This window comes from Anabrus simplex, chromosome 13 (assembly GCF_040414725.1).
Source record: "Anabrus simplex isolate iqAnaSimp1 chromosome 13, ASM4041472v1, whole genome shotgun sequence".
Taxonomy (NCBI): Eukaryota; Metazoa; Arthropoda; class Insecta; order Orthoptera; family Tettigoniidae; genus Anabrus; species Anabrus simplex.
In genome coordinates, this window is record NC_090277.1 from 67,527,303 (window position 1) to 67,540,292 (window position 12,990).

General features: G+C 40.1%; 1 long non-coding RNA gene across 1 annotated transcript in view; it reads right to left on the reverse strand.

Moving 5' to 3' along the window:
- Positions 1-1,969: 1,969 nt before the first annotated feature.
- Positions 1,970-12,990, reverse strand: part of LOC136884844 (uncharacterized) — a 46,873-nt gene continuing 35,852 nt past the window's right edge. The window contains exons 3-4 of the long non-coding RNA XR_011018922.1: positions 8,101-8,311; positions 1,970-2,166 (exon numbers count right to left, since the gene is read on the reverse strand). This is a non-coding gene — a long non-coding RNA (uncharacterized lncRNA). The remainder of the gene's footprint in view (positions 2,167-8,100; positions 8,312-12,990) is intronic.

Sequence of the window (12,990 nt, forward strand, 5' to 3'; positions counted from 1 at the left end):
TATTTTAGAAGATATTTCACAAAATACGTGACCATTCCCAATAAAACACTTTTTGGAAAAAAATGCCTATTTTCGAAGAACTGTATCTTGGGAACCAAAGTCTGTATAGAGCTCACCCTGGTCTCAAATTGTAGCACATTTAGTATACTTTAAATGTATGTAGAGTAACTATACCAGTCAGACCCTTCCTTCACTGAGATATTGAGCAAAACCCAAAAAAAAAAAAAAGTTAGAAATTTTCATGGTTTTTTTGGATACACCGCCGCTCGCACAGCACTTTCGAAATTGCAAATCTGATTTTTTAAATATTGGTTCAGGTCCTAAAAACATACAAAATTCAGAATGACCGGACCTTTTGCAAACACAACCCCCTTTCCATGTTTAACTTGACTGGACTATAAGTATTGTAGCCATATTTTAGTGTTAATACACTGATAAGAAAGCAACCGAGGTTTTTGATAGAAATATAAGCTGCGTAATTGTATAAAGCACTGGGCTTGAACTACGTGCTAAGATGAACGGTCGTAACAGAGGAATAGATCTCCTAGAACTGATTTGTTATTACTGGTGCTTATCTGGAATGTTCTTCCTCCGAGACAGAACCTCAGGTGACAATTTGGTGCTAGTAATGTTGAAGAGAAAACACAGAACTAATTTGCGGGATAAGGGTTAAATATCGGAACCGTACCAATTGCTGTCATGGTACTTTGCTCGTGACAGTACAAGAAGAAACTGCATTTCTTTCTACCTGCAAAACGGTTGAGGCTAGCTGTTGTTACAAAAATACCTAACTCGCAAAGCCTCGCCCCAAGGGCGCATTCCTAGCCAGTCAGTTACACTCAGCCATCCTTCTCTCTCAGTCAATATGCTTATCGCTACATGTCCAGCAGAGATGATCACATGAAGAGGGAGCGTTTCCCAGTCCAGGCAGTCAAGTGATCACGGTATTACCCAGGTATCGTCCATCTGTTTTATTGTCGATAAGTACCAGTATTCAATCTTCAAGTTTCGTTCTTGTTTCTCAGCTAAGTTTTCTTGTGTAGGTCGAGATGGAGATACATGGGTTATACGGCTCGGTTTAAACTCAAAGTGATAAAATATGCTGAAGAACATGGTAACAGAGCTTCCAGTCCAGAATTTAATGTGACCGAGTTCAATGTACACTACTGGCATAAACACAAAGCTGCGCTAGAAACCACCAACCAAACACGTAAGGCATTCAGAGGGCCAAAAACTGGTTCCTGAGCTGAAAGACGAGTTGCTTCATTACACTACGGAGTTTCGAAATGATTGCTTTAGTATCTTGCACAAGATGCTACATTTCAAAGCACGCAGACTAGCGATTAAAGGAGGAATCAGCTGTTGGAATCTGAAAGTGAGCCGGATTGTATCCATAGATTCATGACACGAAAGGGATTGTGTCTGCGAACATGAACATCTCTCTGCCAAAGAATGCCAAGCGATTCAGCGACAAAATCATAGATTATCATCGCCATGTGATAGCAATGCCGAAGAAAAACAATCACCTGTTATCTCAGATTGGCATTGCAGATCAAACCCCGATAAATTTCGACATGCCATGCAACACCACCATCACCAATAAGGGAGAACCCTAGCGTGCTTGTATGTACAACTGGGTGTGAAAGACAGCGTTGCACTCTCATGCTACCAATAACCACAAATTTTACCTTTTTTTTTTTCCGGGAACACGATCTTTCGCACACAAATCCCACATATATCATGCAACAAAAAATTTTGCACTTATTTTCTGTCAAAAAAAGTGAATTATATACGCAAGCAAATATGGTAATCAGAAAAATACATTCTCTGACTTATAAAATCTTTCCTTCCCCCTAAATTCAGAGCTAAATTTACCTGCTGAGAGAGTTAGGTAGCAGCTGTTCATGTGGCACACTAGGCGTAGAGAATTGCCTCATGACGGGGTGAGGAGTACTCTCGTCGTCGAACTGGCCTGAAGAGACGATATCCTCAGTATCCCTTTGTGGCTCGGTAGATCTGTAGTCGCTGAGGCTCGACCGTGTCTCTCTGCACAGCCCAAAACTCGTCCTCGCACTCATCGATGGTTAGAGGTAGGTCGTGTGAGAGGTGTCGAGAACCGGAGAATATTCTTTGCCGCTTCCTGAATGGAATGAATTCAGGTGGCCCCTACAACACATAGGTATATACGAGCATATACTGTAAACAAGTAAATTTAATATCAAGGAGAGGAGACAGCATGGTTCAGGTAATAGAGTGGTCTTGGGCATGGAAGTACTCTATTTTAGTATAGAGATGGACAGAGTACAATTGCTGCATTACCAGTTGACTGTTTCGTACCTCAGTGCTGGGTTTTTTCATTCCTATGTAAAAAACTTAGTTGAAGCCTCAATTTGTAACTTATCAGTGGGGAGATTCGCTTAAAATGTTTAAAAACGTTTGTTCTTTATAAATCTAAAAGCAAATTAAAAATCCTACACTTGTTTGAGTCATCAGTCCACAGACTGGTTTGATGTAGCCTTCCATGCCACCCTATCCCGTGCTAACCATTTCATTTCTACATAACTGCTGCATCCTACAACCACTCTAATCTGCTTGTCATATTCATACCTTGGTCTACCCCTACCGTTCTTACCTTCTACACTTCCCTCAAAAACCAACTGCACAAGTCCTGGGTGTCTTACGATGTGTCCTATCATTCTATCTCTTCTCGTCAAATTTAGCCACAAAAATTTCCTCTCAAAAATCTGATTCAGTATCTCTTCATTCATGATTCGATCTATCCATCTCACCTTCAGCATTCTTCTGTGACACTACTTCTCAAAAGCCTCTATTCTCTTTCTTTCCGAGAGAGAGATCGCCCATGTTTCACTTCCATACAATGCCACGCTCCACACGAAAGTCTTCACGAACATTGTTCTAATTTCTATATCAATGTTCGAAGTGAGCAAACTTCTTTTCTTAAGAAAGCTCATCCTTGCTTCTGCCAGTCTGCAATTTATGTCCACCTTACTTCTGCCATCATTAGTTATTTTACTACCCAATCATCTACTTCCTTTAAGACTTCATTTCTTAATTAAATATTTCCTGCATCACCTGAATTCGTACGACTGCACTACATTACTTTTGTTTTGGACTTATTTATTTTTATCTTGTACGCCTCATCCAAGACTCCATCCATACCATTCAGCAACTTTTCCAGATCTTTGGCTGTCTCAGATAAAACAACAGTATCATTTGCAAATCTCACTGTTTTGATTTGCTCTCCTTGGATGTTGATTCCCTTTGCAAATTCTTCTTTGATTTCCTTTACTGAATGTTCTATATAAACACAGAAAAGGAGGGGGGACAAACTGCAGTCTTGCCTCACCCCTTTCTGGTTTGCTGCTTTCACATAGCCCTCCATTCTTATCACTGCAGACTGACTTTTATACAGATTGCAGATAATTCTTCTTTCTCAGCACCTGATCCCAATCACCTTCAGAATCTCAAATAGCTTGGTCCAATCAACATTATAAAATGCTCTTTCTAGGTCTACAAATGCCATGTATGTGGCCTTGCCCTTCTTAATTCGATCCTCTTAAGATCAGACGTAAAGTCAGGATTCCTTCATGTCTTCCTACATTTCTTGTAAAGCTAAACTGATCTTTCCCCAACTCAGTTCCAACTTCTCTTTCCATTCTTCTGTAAATAAAACGTGTTAGAAATTTGCAGGCGTGTGATACTAAACTAATAGTGCGATAGTCTTCGCACTTGCCAGCACCGGCATTCTTGGGAATAGGTATAACAACATTCTGCCGAAAATCGGACGGGCACTTCTCCTGTCGCATACATCTTGCACACTAAATGGAATAACCTCAACATGCTGGTTTCTCCTTAAGCAGTCAGTAATTCAGAAGGAATGTAATCAATGCTTGGTGCTTTGCTCCAATTTAGGTCTCTCAAAGCTCTGTTGAATTCTGACCTCAAAATTGGGTCACCCATTTCACAGCCTCAACAGTCTCTTCTTGTTCGAGAACCATATCATCTACCTTGATACAACTGTTGGATATGTTCCCGCCATATTTCTTCCTTGTCTTCTTTCCCTAGAAGTGGTTTTCCATCCGAGCTCTTAATATTCTTACACCTAGTTTTCCTTTCTCCAAAGGCTTGCTTGATTTTTCTGTATGCAGCATCTACCTTTCCTAGGACCATGCTACTTTCAACATCCTTGCACTTCTTCAGCCATTCTTCCTTAGCTGCCCTGCACATCCTATCCACTTCATTTTTTAATCACCTGTATTCTTTTATGCCCCCTTCATTTTTTAATTCTTGTATTTTCATCCTTCAATCAGGTTATCAATTGATTCTTTGTTGATATTTCCTGTCTTCCTAACATCTCTTCAGCAGCCCTACCGACCTCATTCTTCACGACTGTCCACTCTTCTACTGTGTTTCCTTTAGCCTTTCCATTTAGTGCATGTGCAACATGTTCCTTGAAACAATCCTTCACACTTTTTTTTTCAACTTGTCTACATCCCATTTCACTGGGTTCCTTCCCTTCTTCAATTTCTTCAACTTTAGATGGCATTCCACGACCAAGAAGTTGTGATCAGAGTCCACGTCTGCTCCTGGGAAAGTTTTGCAATCCAACAAGTGGTTTCTGAATCTCTGCCTAATCATAATGAAGTCTATTTGATACCTTCCAGTGTCTCCAGGTCTCATCCATCTGTACAGCCGTCGTTTGTGGTGTTTGAACCAAGCATTATCGCAACTAATTTGCGATTGGTGCAGAATTCAACCAGTAGACTTCCACTTTCGTTCCTTTGCCCTAATCCGAATTCTCCTATCTTTTCCTTGGCCTACCACTGCATTCCAGTTTCCAATCACAATTTGATTCTCGTCACCTTTTACATATTGTACTAAATCTTCTATCTCTTCATATATTCTTTCAATTTCTTCTTCATCCGCTGAACTAATAGACATAAACCTGCACTATTGTAGTGGGCATTGGTTTGGTGTATCTTTACAACAATAATTGTATCACTATGCTGGTCATAGTAGCTTACCTGCTGCCCTATTATTAAACCAACTCCCGCATTACCCCTATTTGATTCTGTGTTGATAATTCTGTAGTCTCCTGACCAAAAATCTGCTCCCTGCTAGCGTACTTCACTTATTCCAACTACATCTAAATTCAGTCTATCCATCTGCCCTTGTAGATTCTCTAACCTACCACAATTATTCAAACTTCTATCATTCCATGCTCTGACTCGCAAAATGTTAGTAACTATCTACGTGATGATCGCCCCCTCTCGTGTAGTCCCCACCCGGAGATCAAAACGGGGGACTATTTCACCTCCGGAATATTTTACCTGGGAGTAAACCATCATCAGTAAATCATTCATACAGAGAGAGCTGCATGTCCTTGCGTGATAGTTACGGCTGTAGTTTCCAGTTGCTTTCAGCCATATCAACATAGCTGAGCCGTGTTGAGTATTATTACAAGGCCTTATCAGTCAATCATCTAGACTGCCGCCCTTGTAACTTATGAAAGGCTGCTACCCCCCTTTCAATGAACCATTTGTTAGTCTGGTCTCTCAACAGATAACCATCCGATATGGTTGCACCTGCGGCTCAGCTATCTGCTTCATTGGGACGTGCAAGCCTCCCCACCCCGCCAAGGTCACATGGTTTGCATTGAGGATCCTACACTTATGTTCAATATTATTTGAGAGAAAACAAAATTACACTGTGTCCATACGTACATCGCCGTTATACAAAGTAAAGAACCCAAAATAAAATGATTTCCTAAAATCTGTAAGCAAATAATACATGCAACTCGTTACAAGTACGCAAGTTTGTATTTTATCACAAGTTTACATTTTACGTTGAATTTGTTAATCATGGTCATGACAACTACTAAATGTTCATGATAATTATATTTCTGTATTAGTCTTCCCTAAATTGTAAATATTTCTCAGGTAGTAGATGTTTCACAGTAGGAGTAGTCTGTTCAACATTTGATACCTTCAGAAGGTTTTCTTTGTGTGAAACACTTCAAAAGATGGCACAATGTATAGCCCTTTGTCACAATCAGCACCAACACTGGCTTTCACAGACTGCTACGTGGAGCGAGCTCTTATATAGCAATCATCTTACCTGGTTTGCGATATTTTCAGCACTCCTTGTATCGCTTTACAATTCATGAAAATCATCATCTTCACCATCACTTTCTGCTGTGGTTAATAAGTGAAAGATTCTTTGATCCGAAATAACATTGCGGCGAGAGCAACTACCTTGTTGCATCACAGATGAACTCCACAGACATTTACAAAAAGCTCTCTAAGTTACTCTCCGAAGCTATAAGCCATGATCAATTAGTTCTACAACATAATGCCCAACAGATGGCAGAACATGCCAGAGATCGAATCAGCAATCGAGAGTGAACCGGGAAACTTTAAAAAAAAATTCTTGTGCACCGTCTATAGACGGGCGTAGCATTGGTGGACCAGCCGCGTCAGCCCGTCCAGAGACGGGCGTAGCACTCATCAGGTTAACTGTTTTGCTGGAAGGATTGGGGAAGATAAAATGCTTTGCGTTAGAACTCCATACAGTGGAGACTACTACCCATTCACACAGAATTTTTGTACTTCTTCAACTCTACCTCCCAATATAATCAGATCATCTGCAAACATCACTGCTGTAAAAGCATGCTGTATAATTTCATCTCTCCTCATTCCTGACCCCATATAAGGACACAGGACGAAGAAGTACACGTAATAGATACACACACGTTTCCGTGCTGACTTATGCAACAGAGACTGGATAATGGAGGAAATAAATAAAAGTACGATACAGGCCTGCAAGATGAAGAACCTTAGGTGTAGGACTGGAATGGTAACATTTGACGAGGATCCCAAAACAGCTGAATAGAAAGATCAAGATTAGTGATACGGTCACAAGTGGAGAATTAAAGAGGAAAGACGGCTGAGGGGGATGTTTGATATCACAATGAAAAGACGGAGACCCAAGGTAAAGCCAAGAGACAGATGGCTGCAAGGCGTTAAGGACTTCAACAGAAAAAGTTTAAAGAGAACTGAATGTGGTATAATCCCAGTGGGGCACACACTGTATTTCTAACTTATACTAACATATTAAGTGATGTGTTCATTATGCCTGCCAGAGACCAACCTGCCTGCCCCTAGAAGTAACCTGAAGTAACAGTCCAGGCTCCATTATCCATTGTTTCTGGGCATTGGCCGAGATATCGAAGATTAAGACATCATTCCCACCAATGAAGAGATAAAGATTTTGTTACTAACCACTGCAAAAGAAAATAGGATAAAGAGGCCCACAAAGTTTGAAAGTGTCATGGCATCTGACGATAACCTTACACTTTCTCAATTCCTCCCATAATCTCCGGGCTTACGGCAAGAAAAAAAATGGTCATTTAGTAGCTGTAACATACTTTGCTGGCCAATCTGTCATGAGAACAGTGGCCCCTTTCGGGCCACATTCCTTTTGAGAGGCTTTTTGCTATCACCGCAGCGCATACTGTGCGCATGGTAAGGAAAAAAACAAAAATGCAAAGACAGCCATATAAAACGAACAGTTGGCAGCAGTGAAATTCTACTTCCTTCAGTGCTACTAGTGGAAACCTAAGTATTAAACAAAGGACAGTCACTTCGCATGCGCCACAGTAGTGCCTCGTGTTACTAACATTGCGGGACAAACTCTATAGTTATGTCCTGATCATGGACAAACAGAAAAGAAGGTGGTGGAGAGGCTTATGTTCCTAATAGACCCGGTCAATATTGGAAACTGGTCAAGATGATAAAATTTAATACGGGTCGTTCATAAAGTTCTGCAATTGATACTGTGCAGCTGAAAAAGCAAACTGCAATATATTAAAGAACGTAGGTTTTCGTGGCTCATTGTGGATAGTATGGTCGTGACTTCCACATTCCTTCAAAGAATCTCTTTGCTCACTGTCAGAGGCATGCCCTGATGAAGGCCAATGTAATTTGGCGGAAAGCTCGGCTTTGTTAAATATATACAAGTGGTTTTAATCCAGATAGCATATTTATTTCTTTATTTTAAACTGCAATGTATGTTACTTACCACTTGCCAAGACCCATGAGTCAGACTGCGCTGTTTCATCTGCACACCAAATCACTACACGAGTCACACTAGTCTCCACCGTTCTCTTGCTCCCTGCTTCTCCTCCACGGGTCATGTTGTTCTGCCAAGTCTGCAATAGTTCACGATCGATAGCTTCTATCTGGACCAGGGTTCCTTGAGTTTGCACTTGGCCACCTTCCATTGCTACGATCTGTATTGTAAAAATGAAGGTGAAGAAATAATTGATCTGCACCAAAATGGAGTACATCATCAAGTTATACATAGACAGATAGAACCAAGAAAATGACCTCTTAAGAGGATAAACACTCTGATAGGCTAGAGTGAGACAAGATAGAAATAGGAAGAAGATGTGAAAGGAAAAGGACAGTCTACACATCTTCATACACTGTCAGTCTTTAAAGAACCCCCTTTTCTTTCAATACAGTTAATAGGATGTTTCTGCAGGGTACAAGAATAGAGAACGTTAAGCAAGAAAATGTACTATTGAGTACAGGCGTGAAAAAGATAAAAGAACAATGATGAAAACACTTCCCTAACAACAACGCCTTCAAAGGTGGGTAAAACAAGACAAGTGAAAAAATGAATGAAATGGTGTACGGCTTTTAGTGCCGGGGGTGTCCGAGGACAAGTTCGGCTCACCAGATGCAGGTCTTTTCATTTGACTGCCGTAGGCGACCTGCGCGTCGTGATGAGGATAAAAAGATGAAGGCAACACATACACCCAGCCCTAGTGTCGGCGAAATTAACGAATTATGGTTAAATTTCCCGACTTTGCTGGGAATCGAACCCAGCACCCCTGTGACCAAAGGCTAGCACACTAACCATTTAATCATTGAGCCAGACAAGACAAGAAATATGAATTTATTATTGCAGATCACACTCTTTCTAAAACAAATGTTAGCTCACTGGGTTATGAAACATGGTTTTCTGGTCACACTCTTCCACCCTGCAAGAAAATGACTGACCACCATTCTTGAATCAAAACTGCCGGAATGCGACAACTCCTTGATCGACTCAAATCAAAACTCGAAGGTGTGAGTTTCAACATACAAGCCACCGCTGAAAGATGTGGACACCTATTTCCTGGATTGTAATTTAGTCTTCATTAATAAGCAATTTCACAACTATCAGTATCCATAACTGAGCTACCAAAAAATCCGCTAGTCAACTTCACACAATAATTTTCCTAATCTGTAGGTAGGCAACAAATATTCACTACCCTTCACTATATCACTCAACACAGTAATTTCTAACTTTTTAATGGGATGCAAAATAAAAGCACAAACAGGCTTCCTCAGTTATTCAGCAATTTCACAGAAAACCAGCGCACCAAATTGAACATGCTGCAGCTAATAGCTTGCTTTCCAATGGTGCAATTTAGCGTGTAAAGTTCAGGAATTCAAGGACTTTTCTCATTTTCACACAACTTTTCCTGACCTGCCTCCTGTGACGAGGGCTCTTATCTGTGTTGAAAATCACGTTCCTTTGACAAGGGATGACCAAGAACATTTTCAGAGATAGGAAAAAAGTAATCGTACTAAAGGGTAGGGGCGAAAATTTGTGATGCAATAATCTTTATACAGATTTAACATGACGTGAATGGAGACTTCAAATTTACAATACACTAAGTGAGAAAACGTCTTAATGATGAATGCACTAATGAGGTTTCACCGTGTATAACTTACCCTGCACTGGTTTTGTTCCTTTCCTTTATGTATAATGAGCCACAGGATTCCTTTCCTATCTTGTTTGTCCTGTGTTCGTAGTCTTTTACCACCTGTATTCATCATTATCATTTTCTCTCTTTCCTTTTTCTATGTTTATCGAACTTTCTTATCATACATTTCCCATATAAAAACTCATCAATGAAGATGATCCCTCAGTGAGTGCTAAAGCCTGCAGAAGTGAGATCAATGTGAGCAATCGTCATTTCTTAACCCTTCTGAGCGCGAACATTTCAAAATCCAGCCTTCACTGGACGTATATTTAAAGGCTAGCATACCTGTGCACCAAACTGTTTTATGATACTATCTCTTTGTTAATTTCAAACCAATTCTGATTATATTGGAAATAGCTTTTTGGTCCACCATATACTGTATAGTGTGTTTAGTCTTGTAGCGAGGTAATTTGCATATGGATTCAAATTTGTCTACAGATATGAATCAAATAAGGGGTGTGACAATGGTACAATTTTTCGAGAAATAAAACCTAAAATTTAGTTTCTGTACCTTCCCCATCAACATGAAGAGGGCTAAGATGACATCTAATTTTCATTGAATGGAATCAATTTCCTTACCCTAGATTGGAATGGATTTTACCCTAGATCGGAATGGAAATAACATTCCTTGGGACTAGAGCTAAATCTTGGGGTGAAAAGACTTAAGAAATGAGTATTTTTAAAGTAATTATCCATGTTATCCCAGTAAAAAATTTCCTGCAGAACTACCGCATCTAGCACGAAACAACACACTGTTTTGTATCAATCCGGCAATATCAACATTAGTCTTTAGAATTGTTAACTACTATTCTCAAACACTAAAACACTCATTTAATATGCCTAGTACAGCAACGCTAGAAAAATTATCCTTAATTATCTACACCATTTGCGGGAAGAGTACATGAACAAATAGTCTAATTTTACACATCGATAACAAGGTGGAAATAGTTCAAATGAATCGATAGCTTTATTCTCTTGTTTCATATATCTATCTAGATGGCTGTGAAAATACCTCGGACATAGTTCAAAGGAAAATCACAAGATGGAATGACAATGCAGATGCGTGTCAGATATCACTCCACAGCAGCAGACAGCTACTGCACAACGTGTGCTACACGTCACTCCACGCTGTGGTGTTAAGAAAAAAAAAATTCTTTAAAAGAGACTCAGTACTTTGAATTTTTTGGTACATTAAAACAAACTGTCCAGGAAAGGCTAAATTATGGATTATAGAAGAGTTCCTATGTACCCGATGAGCATGAGACAATGAGTCACCAGAATAACCATTCGCTTGCAACGAATCAGTACACGTTTGACGCCATCTTCAAACACTTGCAGGTCAACGTGATAGTCTAGAGCAGAGTATTACGAGGACTGGAATGCTGTCCACTCAGCCTCGGAAGGTCAAACGAGTAGAGGGGGTTCGATTCCCACTTCAGCCATCCTCAAAGGGGTTTTCCACTTCTCCGGGAAAATGCCGGGATGGTACCTAACGTAAGGCCACGGCCACTGCCTTACCCAATCTCTTGCAATCCTCCCAGCCCCCACAAGGTCCATGTTCAGAGGTGCGGCCGCCTGGGCAAGGTACTTCTCAGTTGTACCCCAGACACTCGAGGACACTGCCTTAGAAGCATAACAGGTGGGATCCCTCGCTGAATCCAAGAGGGTGGTAAATGCATTTAATAATAAAACAACAAGCAATCAGTAGAATTACAGTTAATTCACAGAATACGAGCCAATCACTGACTTTCTTTTTTCTTCACATGGGGCTGCTTTGATCACTTTTTTTCTAAATCAAAGAGGCCATAAGTGGCCATCATCCCTAAGTGAGACTAAACTTTGCTTGGGAACTATCATTTTGAAAGTTTATTTAGCCACATTCTTTTTTTAAAATTATTTTCATATTTATTCAAATAAGGCAAAGGAAATTCAACCCCTTTGCCATCACTTGTTCATTCCAGTTACATTCTTGACAAGGTAGTACACGATTAAGTTTCAACCAGTAACCACAACAATCTGCAAACAAATGAACAAGTCCGCGTCGTATACTCTTGGTGCAACACCTTGTGAGTGATATGGATATACATCCCCTTAGGCTGGGCTGAGTAGCCCAGATGGTTGAGGGGCTGGCCTTCTGACCCCAACTTAATAGGTTCGATCCAGGCCCAGTCCGGTGGTATTTGAAGGTGCTCAAATACGTCAACCTCATGTGGGTAGATTTACTGGCATGTGAAAGAACTCCTGCAGGACAAAATTCCAGCACCTCGATGTCAAGCAAATAACATTACACTCCTTTAGGGAACCTAAATTATTTGTCCTGAATGAGTAAATTTATAATACTAATATAATGGGTCTGTTAATGGACTGTATAAATTTTCAGGCTAACTCATTCCTGTTGCCAGCATTTCATCCCAGTGTGCTAATTTGGGCTTGAGAGTTGGTGAAAAGCACACCTACGAAGATGCATGGCTAGTGCATACCGTGGAGACCACTGTCCAATAATGGACCCAATATTATAAACATACTCCTTCAGCACAAATAATTTAGGATCCCTATACCCTGCATGGCTTTACTTCTAAATTGGTGTTTTGACTGATTTTGGCTCTGCCTGGTGGTTATGCGCTGAAACAGACATCCAGCCAATCCCAAGCTGCCATTCATATCAACATATCTCGAAGCCTAACTGCTGATTCTAAATTTACATTTACCACATGGTTAACGTAACTCGCTCAACATGTATGTTATTCGGTACAGTTTGCAAATTTATGCATTTTTTTTCAGTAATTTGTGTTTTTCATGTGAGTATCTTTCTAGTATAGTACAGTATAGTGTAATTAGCATAGCATAATTTAGTACAATAGAGGTTTAATAGTTCAGTGTATAAGAATATAGCTGTAGTTTTTATTTACGCCCGTGTGTTGGTTAGTGTACTTTGTGCATATTTAGCATGTCTCAGTGAATGTTTGGAAAATACAAGTGGCAAGAAAGTGACTCAGATCAGTGGAGTGTTCCCTTTGTAGGCCATAACCTTCTTCCTGTGCTAGCCATTAGCAGTGAGTGATGTGTTATTTCCTCATTCTCTCTTATTAATATATTCTCTTTTTAATGTCGGATGTTTCTAGAAAGTGTTATTTTGTAAATTTGTTTTCAAT